This window comes from Megascapheus bottae, chromosome 3, assembly GCF_031878675.1.
Source record: "Megascapheus bottae isolate mThoBot1 chromosome 3, mThoBot2.hap1, whole genome shotgun sequence".
Taxonomy (NCBI): domain Eukaryota; kingdom Metazoa; phylum Chordata; class Mammalia; order Rodentia; family Geomyidae; genus Megascapheus; species Megascapheus bottae.
In genome coordinates, this window is record NC_143511.1 from 26,068,662 (window position 1) to 26,079,493 (window position 10,832).

The 10,832-nt window shown below is 44.6% G+C and overlaps 1 long non-coding RNA gene across 1 annotated transcript; it reads left to right on the plus strand.

Annotated features, from left to right (window-relative positions):
* The first annotated feature begins 5,288 nt into the window (after positions 1-5,288).
* On the plus strand, positions 5,289-9,346 carry LOC150065092 (uncharacterized). Its single transcript, XR_016534739.1, has 3 exons — positions 5,289-5,481; positions 6,080-6,241; positions 9,270-9,346. It is a non-coding gene; the product is annotated as an uncharacterized LOC150065092 (long non-coding RNA).
* The last annotated feature ends 1,486 nt before the right edge of the window (positions 9,347-10,832 follow it).

Consider the following 10,832-nt stretch of genomic DNA (forward strand, 5'->3'; position numbering starts at 1 on the left):
ACAGTAACGTTCAGGATTGCACATGAGGCTGTACATGGAAGTATGCTCTGGTCACAAAATAAAATGCACTTGTTGCCAAGTGCTAGTGGCTCATGCCTGTAATCCTGGCTACGCGGGAGGCTGACATTCGGGATCATGGTTCAAAGCCAACCTGGGGCAGAAAAGTCTGTGAGACTCTTATTTCCAGTTAACCATCAGAACACTGGAAGTGGCACTGTGGCTCAAGTGGTAGAGTACCAGCCTTGAGCACAAAAGCTCTGGGACAATACACAGGCCCTGAGCTCAAACCCCAGGACTAGCAATAAGGAAAAATACAATAATAAATCTTAAAAATCTATCACATATATGATATATAAGTATATGGTACTATACATACATATGTATGTATGATATATACATATATGTATACAATCAAGTCTGATTCTGGGAATACAAAAGCACAATTACCCAGCATTCAATGTGCCTCTGAGTCCCACACTCTATCCTGCTTGTAAGTTAGGGTTCACCCAGCTTCACAGAAGAACCTGTCTTAAGTTTCCTTAAAGAAGAAAAAGATTGTCAAAGCTGCGAAAGACCACAGTCAGGCTGTCATACAAAGGAGGGCACAAGGAAGGAGGCTTGCTGGCACCAACAAAACAAATAAGGACATTTGATTTCTAGGCCCTTGGAGAGATTAGAAAGTCTGAGCTTCTGGGGACTATGTGTCCTTGCAGAAAGGTGATCAAGTTCTTTCAGTCAATGTCCTTGCCACTGTAGTCAAAGGATATCAGTTGAACAGTCAATAGGAACAGGCTTATTTTCCTGGTGATAAGACACCCTCTAGGTGTCCTTTCAAAGTACCTGGTGTGGTGACTCCTGCTACTGGCTTCAGAGAGGCCTGGGGCTATAGTAGGATCAAATACACCATCTCCACTGTGTAAGTTCTCTCCTCACCCTCACTCATTCCCAGCATTAGCCAAGGTCTTTGACATCAGAGGTATGATGCCTCAGGTATGGGACAATAGTCAAGGACAGGACACTGAGTTCCTGCCAGACTGGCATCCACAGTCTCAAGCCTATCTTTTGATGTGCAGTAGAACTGCTTCCACCTTGAGCTCTGTGCATATAGTCCTGCAAGACCCTATATTAGTCAAGGGAGCCGGACATGTTCCCACAGGAAGTCATGGGTAATGACAGACCACCTTATTGATTGTCCCTGCCAGTAAATCCTATAACCCACTATCTGCAGGCTCAGGAAAGCCCTTGGTGTTATTCTAATCCAAACCCAAATGCCTGGGGTCAGGGGAGACACTGTCAAAGGACAGAAGAAGGCAAATCTATCCCCAACACACACACACACCGCACACCACACATACACACACACACACACACACACACACACACACACACACACACACACCTGCTTTCAGTAGACATGCTTCTTCTCCATATTAGCGTGTGTGTGTGTGTGTGTGTGTGTGTGTGTGTGTGTGTGTGTGTGTGTGTGTGTGTGTGCTGGTCCTAGGGCTTGAGTTCAAAGGTTCAGTGCTGTCCCTAAGCTTTTTTCCTCCATGAAGGCACCCTACCACTTGAGCCACAGCTCCACTTCTGGCTTTTTGGTGGTTAATTGGAGATATGAGTCTCACAGATGTCAACTACCCCTGCTGGCTTCAAACAGCAATGATTAGATCTCAGCCTCCCGATGAGCTAGGATTGAAGGTGAGTCGCCCAACTCCCCAGCTCCGTTCTGTTCATGCCCAACTATGGATTGGATGATACTGATCTTTTGTTACTGTTTTCTTTTGTGTTCCAGTTTTGAATTCTGGGCCTGGCCGCTGCCCTGAGCTTTTGTGCTCAAAGGTAATACTCTACTGCTTGAACCACAGCGCCACTTCCAGCCATTGATGGCTAATTGGAGATAAGAGTACAATGGCTTTCCTGCAACCAATGGCTTCTAGTTGTAATCTTCAGATCTCAGCCTCCTGCAAAGCTTGGAGGATAGCCATGAATCTCTAGCACCCAACTATGCTGGTCTTTACTTGGTTTACTAACACAAACTCTACTCAAATACTCCCCCAAATAACATTTGCCAACTGCCAGGCAAACAAAAAAGAAAGGAAAGAAGGGAAGGAGGGAGGGAGGAAAAGAGAAAGAAAAAGAACATGGCCACATTCTCCAAGCCTGTGGCAGTTGAGAGCAAATATAAGGAAATCACAAAGGTGAAGGAGAAAATGGCTTTTTTTTTCTTTTTCTTGATATCAGGCGGTTTTTTCATTTCTGATTTCACTCTCTGGCATGCAAACAGATGGGCATGCAAATGAGAGTGCCAGGGAACTTACTCAAGCTAAAGAGATACTTCATTTACAAAACACGTGCCAGATCCTAAGAAGAGAAAGGCAAAAATCGCCCCTCTAAGACACTAGACTGTCTCATTTCATCTCAAGGTAAAGTGAGGGTCTCCACAGACTACAATAGTTCATCCTCCAGACCACAGCATTCACTCTATGGGTAGTATAAAAGATTTCTACAGTTGTACATGATTTTAAAGCCTTCGTACTAACGTTCTAAAACACTTTAGTACCAAAAGAAAACTCTAACCATGTAGACTGCTCTTCCATAGAGTGACCATAAACCCTTCCCTTTCCATAGCTAAAAATATTAAAATAAAAAAAATAAGGCTATTTTCCCTCCAGTAAAATGAGTTCAAAAAGAGAATATAAAGAGGTCTTATTTCTTTCCAAACCTAAGCAAAAAGTAAAATTACATGTACCATTCAATGTTTCTAAATGAAAGAATGCAAGAATTTATTGTTTAATTTTTTTTGTCTAGTAGCAGGAGCTTAAACTCAGGACTCCAGCTCAGTTTTTTTTTTTTTTCTTAGTGATAGGACAAGTATCTCTCAAAGTTTTCCACCTAGGCTGTCTTCGAATCACAGTTCTCCACTCAGCCTCCTGAGTAGCTAGGATTACAGGCATGAGCCACTGATGCCTAGCTACTGTTCAAAATTTTTTTAAGACAGCCTTTTAAACATTTTTTAAAAGACCAACTTTTTTTTTTTTTGCAGTATTGAAATCATCACTGTGTTTTTTTCTTTCCACTCTGCTTTTCAGTCTTTAGCTGCCTACTTTAGGTCTTGGGGAAAAGTATGAAACCTTTACCATTTGGGTAACTTTATAATAGTCACATTTTTTTTTTCCCCTAAGATCGAAGAACTCAAGCTTTACTAGGCTAGGGGTTGCTGTCTATCCTTTGACACTGCCACCCAGTGTCCAAATGTAGATACAGCAGTCTCCTCAGCATCTTGCTATCTTCCCCACTTTCTTACCATGCGGCTGTGACTTTCACCAGTTGCAAGGCGGACAATGAGAACAAGTGCTACCAATGTTGTAGGGGACATTAGTGACTCTAGAACCGGCCAGACCTGATCTCAGACTAGTTTCTCACTTTCAACAATTGAAGCTTTGCTAAGCAGGCTATAATTTTCCATCTTTCCTCTGTGAATCCTCAAAAAGGAGGTGAGAAGCAAGATGGTAGTTTCTAAAAGTGAGGCTGTCTTTGAGTGGTTCTTGAAATTCCCAGTTCCCAATTCAAAAGACAGGAAAACTGACCCTGCTGGGTTTAAGACTAGTGTGTGATCTAGACATAAGACCAAAGGAGACTTCAGGCCTGGTGAACATGACTGACATTCTGAACGTGTTTGCTTACTATAGGAAAGCCAGGAGGGCAACAGTGAGCAAGACAACAGGATGAGGATAGGTTAATTCCTCTGAGACCCAGAGTGGGGTCTTAGAAATGAGGTCTGGAGGTTCTAGCTTTTGAACTTTTCCAGAAAATCAAATGGATATGGATTGATTGGTGTCATTCATCTAGATTTGAAGAGTCAATGGAGACAGTACATCTTAAATCCCACTTTAAAAAGAGAAAACTGAAGATGAGAACTCTTTCAGAGGAGGAGGATACAAGCATGCATAGTAAGGCTGTTTGTTCTGCCCAATGGCTATTTCAAACTTCACTCTTTTAAATTTAAACCTCCCAGCCAAAGGGTTATCCTGCCTAGAGATTGCATCAGAGTTAGTGAGAAGCTGGTATAGCATTAATTTATCACGAGGGAGCAGAAGCAGAGTTTCAGAAGCCACGCAGCCTGTTAGACAGTGAGTGAGTCCTTTCTCCAGAGGCTAAGGTGGAACATTTCTGGTGAGGGTTACAGTTTAGTTTTATAAAAATAGTTGCAATTTTAAATTCATCCAGTTTTAAATCAAATGCTCTATCCTCATTTTCCCACATCACAGCACTCCAGAATTCGCTTTCTCTGTATTTTCATTGAGGTCTCCTTTCCTACAGCAACATAGCCCCAGGCCAAGGGTAGAATCCAGAGGAGAGCTTCCCAAAGAAAGCCTGCTCATCAGGATAGAGGCATCCTTTAGACACAAGCCCACAGGCAAGTGCTATGTTTTCCTTTGTGCTCTTTCTCTCCCCCTCCCTCCCCCTCCCCCTCCCTTTCTCTTTCTTTTTTTCTGCCGTGTGTGTGTGTGTGTGTGTGTGTGTGTGTGTGTGTGTGTGTGTGTGTGTGTCATTCCTGGGCTTGAACTAAAATACTGTCTGAGTTTTCTTGCTTAAGGCTAGTTCTCTACTGCTTGTGCTACAACTCCACTTCTGGCTTTCTGATGGTTAACTGTAGATAAAAGTCTTATGGAATTTCCTACCCAGGCTAACTTCAATCCTCATATCTGAGTATAGCCTCCCGAGTATCTAGGATTCCAGGCATGAACCACCGGCATCTGGCCTGAAAACTTCTTTCTGATCCTAGATAGCTTGAGGGGATCCTGTTGTGAGCCACTGAGACCCCGAGCCTGGTGAGATCTCTGGTCTCATGTGCCAATATTCTAGTCACTTTAGTGGTTGTATGCCCTCTGTCCTTCCAGATGATTCCATTCCATAATCATATCTGATAACTCCCTACCCCTTCTGTAACCTCCCAGCCTTTCTACCTTCCCCAAAACAATTAAGTCAAGAACCTTCACAGAAGAAAGGATTCTGGTTCTACAACCTCAATGGCAAAAGTATCTCAAATGTAGCAATGAATTGGCATCACAGGAAAAAACAAGTGAAAATGCAAGAAAGTGTTATAATCAGCCAGATATTAAATAACTTAAGTCGGAGATTGGGGTATACTCAGGGATAGAATGCTTTTCAGCATGTGCAAAGCCCTGGGTTCAAGCTCAAATATTAGAAGAAAAACAAAACCAAAGGAACCAAATGCCTGATTCATACTCATTGTCTTTTTTTTTTGTCTTGTCTGTTCTGAGGCTTACATTCTAGGCCTGGGCGCTGTCCCTAAGCTTTTGCACTCAAGGCTAGCATGGTATCACTTTGAGCCACAGCACCACTCCAGCTTTTTACAGGTAATTTTACTGGAGATAAGAGACTCACAGACTTCCCTGCCCAGGCTGATTTCGCATCATGATCCTCAGATCGCAGCCTTCTCGGCAGCTAGGATTACAGGTACGAGCCCCCAGCACCTGCCTCACTCAGTGCTTTAAGATGTGATCCTTTTTTAGCTCTTCCAGTAAATTCAGTACCTCCATATGAAATTGAAAATAAAAATGACCTAAAGACCACCCTCTGTAGAGTATGAGAATGCAAGATTGATTTTTTTTAAAAGGGCTTCTTGCTAGACACATCTATTTAAAAATGGGTTTAAAGGTATTATTTTACCTAATGGACCATAATGTCACCCCTCACACAACTTACCACCCCTCCCAACACTATTACAGCCCCTCAGGTAAATGTCCCCGTCATGTATGTATCATTTACTTGATAAAGCTCAGCAGTTGATGGTGCAGTTCTGCCCTGCTGCATAAAGAGGCTTTGGGACAGCTTTAAGAATGCAAAGGCCCAGTGAAAATCCATTGGAAGCAGTTTATGAGCATGTTTATTAACACTAAGATGTAATGTGGTCCAAGCGCTCACCTGCTGGTTTGTTTTACTATGTTTCCATAGCAGCAGAAGCCAAAGCCCAGGCCCATGGTGGGGGGTGGATGGGGGAAGAAAGTGGGGGACAGAGCTTCCTGGAGCTCAGGCTGGCCATTCCTGTCTCCAGGCCCTGTCTGGGACCTCAGGAGCTGTTGAAGGCTCCCCCAATGTCCCTTACTTGTGGTGTGACTGGACACCTGAAGATTGGAGAAACACCAACTAAAAGGCCCAGTGACTCATCCACGTTCACACACTAAGCCTGAGGAGAAGCCTGTGTTCAGATCTCTGGGTTTGCCCTCTGTGCTAGGTGCAATCTGTCCTTTCTTTTCCGAATGGCCTAGTTTTCATGTGAATTCATGATTTGCAAGTGTGTATTTGTGTGTGCATGCACATACATGTGCTAGAACTGGGACTTGTACTGGGCTTTGTCTCTTAGGGTTTTTTTGTTGTTGTTGTTTGTTTGTTTTGTTGTTGTTGTGCAAGTTAGCACTCTCCTACTTGAGCCACACCTTCATCCACTTCTGGCTTTTTGGTAGTTATTTAGAGCTCAGATTTGTCTGGTTTGATGCAGAATCCTCAGATCTCAGCCCTCTGAATAGCTAGGGTTGTAAGTGTGAGCTGCCATATCCAGCTTCATTATCTGCATTTACAGTGTGTCCCTAACGAATGGTGCTTGTATTATAGTGCCACATATTCAGAAAACACCAGGAACACAAATCCATATCCACTGTCCCGATATCAGATCAATTTGGACTGCTTTACATTCTGAGATTTTCTTCTCTATTTCCCCTTATTTAAAAAGATGAGGCCAGGAGTTTGGCCTAGTGGTAGAGTGCTTTCCTAGCATACACGAAGACCTGGGTTCGATTCCTCCATAACACATACATAGAAAAAGGTCAGAAGTGGTGCTGTGGCTCAAGTGGTAGAGCCCTAGCCTTGAGAAAATCCAGGGACAGTGCTCAGGCCCTGAGCTCAAGCCTAGGACTGGCAAAAAAAAAAAAAAATAGATGAACATGTTCTTACATTTTTGCACTTCAAATATTCAACTTAGCATCTTGTCTCTACTGGTTCTTTTCTTTTCACCAGTCGTGGGGTTTAAGCCAGGGCACTTTTCCCGAGTTTCTTTTGTTCAAGGCTAGCACTCTCTCACTTGAGCCACAGCCCCACTTCCAACTTATCTGGTCGTTTATTAGAGACAACAGTTTCATGAACTTTCCTGCCCTGGCTGTCTTGAACCCTGATCCTCAGATCTCAACCTCATTTGTAACTAGGATTATAGGTGTAAGGCACAGGCACTGGTTTCTATTGGTTATTGGGGTGGAGGGGGCTGGGCTGTTTTTTTCTTCTCCTCCCCCTCCTCCTCCTTCTTTACCAGTCCTGGGGCTTGAACTCAAGGCTTGGGCACTGTCCCAGTTTTGTGTGTGCTTATATATATTTTTTCCATTCCAGGAACTTAAACTCAGGGCCTGGGCACTATCCTTGAGCCTTTTCAAGACTAGCACTCTACCACTTGAGACACAGCACCCCTTCTGGCTTTTTTCTCTGTGTGTGTGGTGCCGAGGAATGGAACCCAGGGCTTCATGTGTGCTAGACAAGCACTCTACCACTAGGCCACACTCCCCGCCCCCATCCAAGTTTCTAGAAAGAACCTTTTTCTTCTGAAATGAGATTATATGACTGTACACTTTGGTGATTTGTTGTTTTTTTTTAACTTGGCAAATACCATGGATTATCTTTCCATTGCCTATACCCATCTACCTAATTCATAGCCTTGCATTGATTGGATATTTGATAATTTAGCTCACCAACCTCCCAGTGGAACAGCTAACAGCCCCCTTTTCTTTAATCAAAATCAAAGCAACACAAGCATACAACCAACCAAGTAAATCCCCTGGCTTCTGAATCCGGAGTACTCACCTCCACAGGTGTCTCTCCACACCCAAATCCTGGTATACACACCAGACATAGCTGAGGGCAAATCCTGTAATCACCTCTCCCCAATCCCGTCCAATGCAGGCTAAGCAAACAACAACAAAAAAACCGCACTTACCTCCCATCTAGGGTCCACAGGACAGGGAGGCCAGGCCCAGGACCCCCACCCTGGTCCCCAAAGCTTCTGAACTTCAGGTACTTCAAGGTCTCTGGTGCAGGTTAATGTTCATTTTCCTGCTTCCCATGGAGGAGAGGCCAACTGCAAAGAGTGAGTCCACGAAAGCCACCCATGTGTTTTCAGTTTTGTTTTAAACACAGATGACACAAAGACATACCTGAAATCATTGCCTGAAGTTGTTTCTTTCACCTGGGACTCAGAGATGCTATCTTGGGCAATAACTTCCTCCCTGCCCCCTCCCCCCCCAAATAACCAGTCTCCTGGAGAACTAGTAAGAATTTAGGTCCTGAAGGCCAACTTCCTGGGCTGGATCCACTGCTTCCTTGCATGTAACTCACACGATGTTACCTCTCAGAGCCTGTCCTCGGATTTTGGAAGCAAGATTAACAGCTGTACTACTTAGGTTGTTATTGTAATAACCTGGCAGGCTTAGCTGCCTAATTGTTTTTGTTTTTGTGAAAGTGCTTAACCTGCTCGACCACCTGTGAGTGGTTAGGACCACCTGCGTGGGGTTTCATCTTTGTGGTTATTGACTGTGGGCATCGTCAGGTGACGTCATAAGGTCACTGCCTGAATACCACCTAAGTAGCTGCTGCACCGCTATTAAACTGACTCCTAGCTCAGTTTGCTGAGTGTTGGTGACTCTATTGCTGGGGGGTTCAGGGCCCCTCAAAATGTCATAACTATGAAGTGATTTATTTTTGTCAGGGCTAGGATTTGAACTTAAGGCCTTGTACTTGCAAGTAGGAACTCTACATTTCCTCATGTCCCCAGCCATTCTTACTTTACTTATTTTTCAAATAGAGTCTTATGTGTGGGCCTGAATCAGCCACCAACCTAAATTTATTTATAGATTCCTGGAATGACAGGTGTGTATCACCACACACAATGTTCATTGAAGGAGATAGGGGTCTTAGAACTTTTGGTTTGTGCTAGCATGGAACCGAAACCCTTATCTCTGCCTCCTGAGCAGCTGGGATTAGAGGTGTGAGCTACTGCCCCTTTTTAAATTAAAGGCATCTTGAAACATCTACGTGTTTCCATCTCTGCTGGGCCTTAAAAAAAGATTCCCCAACATGTCAATCCTGCCTTGACTCAGAGTGGTCAAAAGTTGTTCTCCTGGGGTGATGACAGCTCCTCAGGGAGTTCCAAGCCGAATGCCGGTGATCTCCAAGGACTAACCCTACTGCCTTTCTCTCCACCATAGGCACATCTTTTGGATTTCCTGGGGTGCTGTTCTGGGGAAAAGAAATGAGTTTATATCTGAGCCCAAGTTCGTAATCATGGAATTGCTTCATAGTGTAAAAAATCACTCATTTCTGCCTTGGCTCATTGGCCTCAGCCCAGGAAGCAGCCAGTCAACTGCAGCCAATGAGGAATCTGAGATCATAAATAAAAGAGCAGTGATGAATGACGTATCCTCATTCACCAGCTGGGCTGCCAGAGCCAGGCCTGAGTAGCTTCTCACACTTGCTCCACTCTGACTGTCCTGTCTCAGGTGCTGCCTGCTCCTGCCTCAGTGTACCTGGTTGGTAACACTTGTCAGATATAAGGGAATCTAAGCACGCAGGTAATTCTCTGACTCTATCATTCTTTCACTGGGAGGTAGGAATGCTGAAAATGGCAGTTTAATAAGTCATGCAAAGTTGCTCAGTGTTCAAAGGCATTGACTCCAAAGGTCACGGAGGCAGAGGGTTCCCTCCAGCCTGGCTCCGAACTCTGTGTGTGTGTATGTTTGGGTGTGTTTGCAATGGGGCTTATACTCAGGGCCTGGATGCTGTCCTTTAGCTTTTTCAATAAAGGCACAAGGCTGATGCTCTACCATTTGAGCCCAAACTCCAAAACTGGCTTTCTGGACACCAGTGGCTCACACCTGTAATCCTAGTTACTCTGGGGGCTGAGATCTGAGGATCACAGTTCAAAGCCAGCCCAGACACAAAAGTCTGTAAGACTCTCATCTCCAATGAATCACCAGAAAACTGGAAGTGGAACTGGAGTTCCAAGTGGTAGAATGCTAAGGAGTGAAAGAGCCCAGGGACAGGGCCTAGGCCCTCAGTTCAAGCCTCACAGCTGGGGGGGTGGGAGGAGGGAGGAAGAGAGAAAGTAGGTAGGAAGGAAGGAAGGAGAGGAAGAGAGAAAGCAGGTGAGAAGGAAGGAAGGAGAGGGAGAGAGAAAGAAGGGGGAAGGAAGGAAGGGAGGGAAGGAGAGAGGATGGGAATTTCAGTCTTTCCTGGCTAGCTTTGAACCTGAGATTTTAGCTTCCTGAGTAGTTTACAGGCATGGGCCACGTTTGCTCAGCTGAACGAATCTTTTGATAAAGTAGCCGTTAAAATAGTAGTTAAAGGGGCCTGGAGTTTGGCCTAGTGGTAGAGTGCTTGCCTAGCATGCATGAGGACCCGGGTTTGATTCCTTGGTACCACATACATAGAAAAAAAAGCCAGAAGTGGTGCTGAGGCTCAAGTGGTAGAGCTCTAACCTTGAGAAAGTCCAAGGACAGTGCTCAGGCCCTGAGCTCAAGCCCACGACTGGCAAAAAAAAAAAAAAAAATAGTGATTAGGCCGGGAGTTTGGCCTAGTGGTTAAAGTGCTTGCCTAGCATGCATGAAGACCCGGGTTCGATTCCTCGGTACCACATACTTAGAAAAAAGCCGGAAGTGGTTCTGAGGCTCAAGTGGTAGAGCTCTAGCCTTGAGAAAGTCCAGGGACAGTGCTCAGGCCCTGAGCTCAAGCCCAGGACTGGCAAAAAAAAATAGTGGTTAAAATAAGAGAAG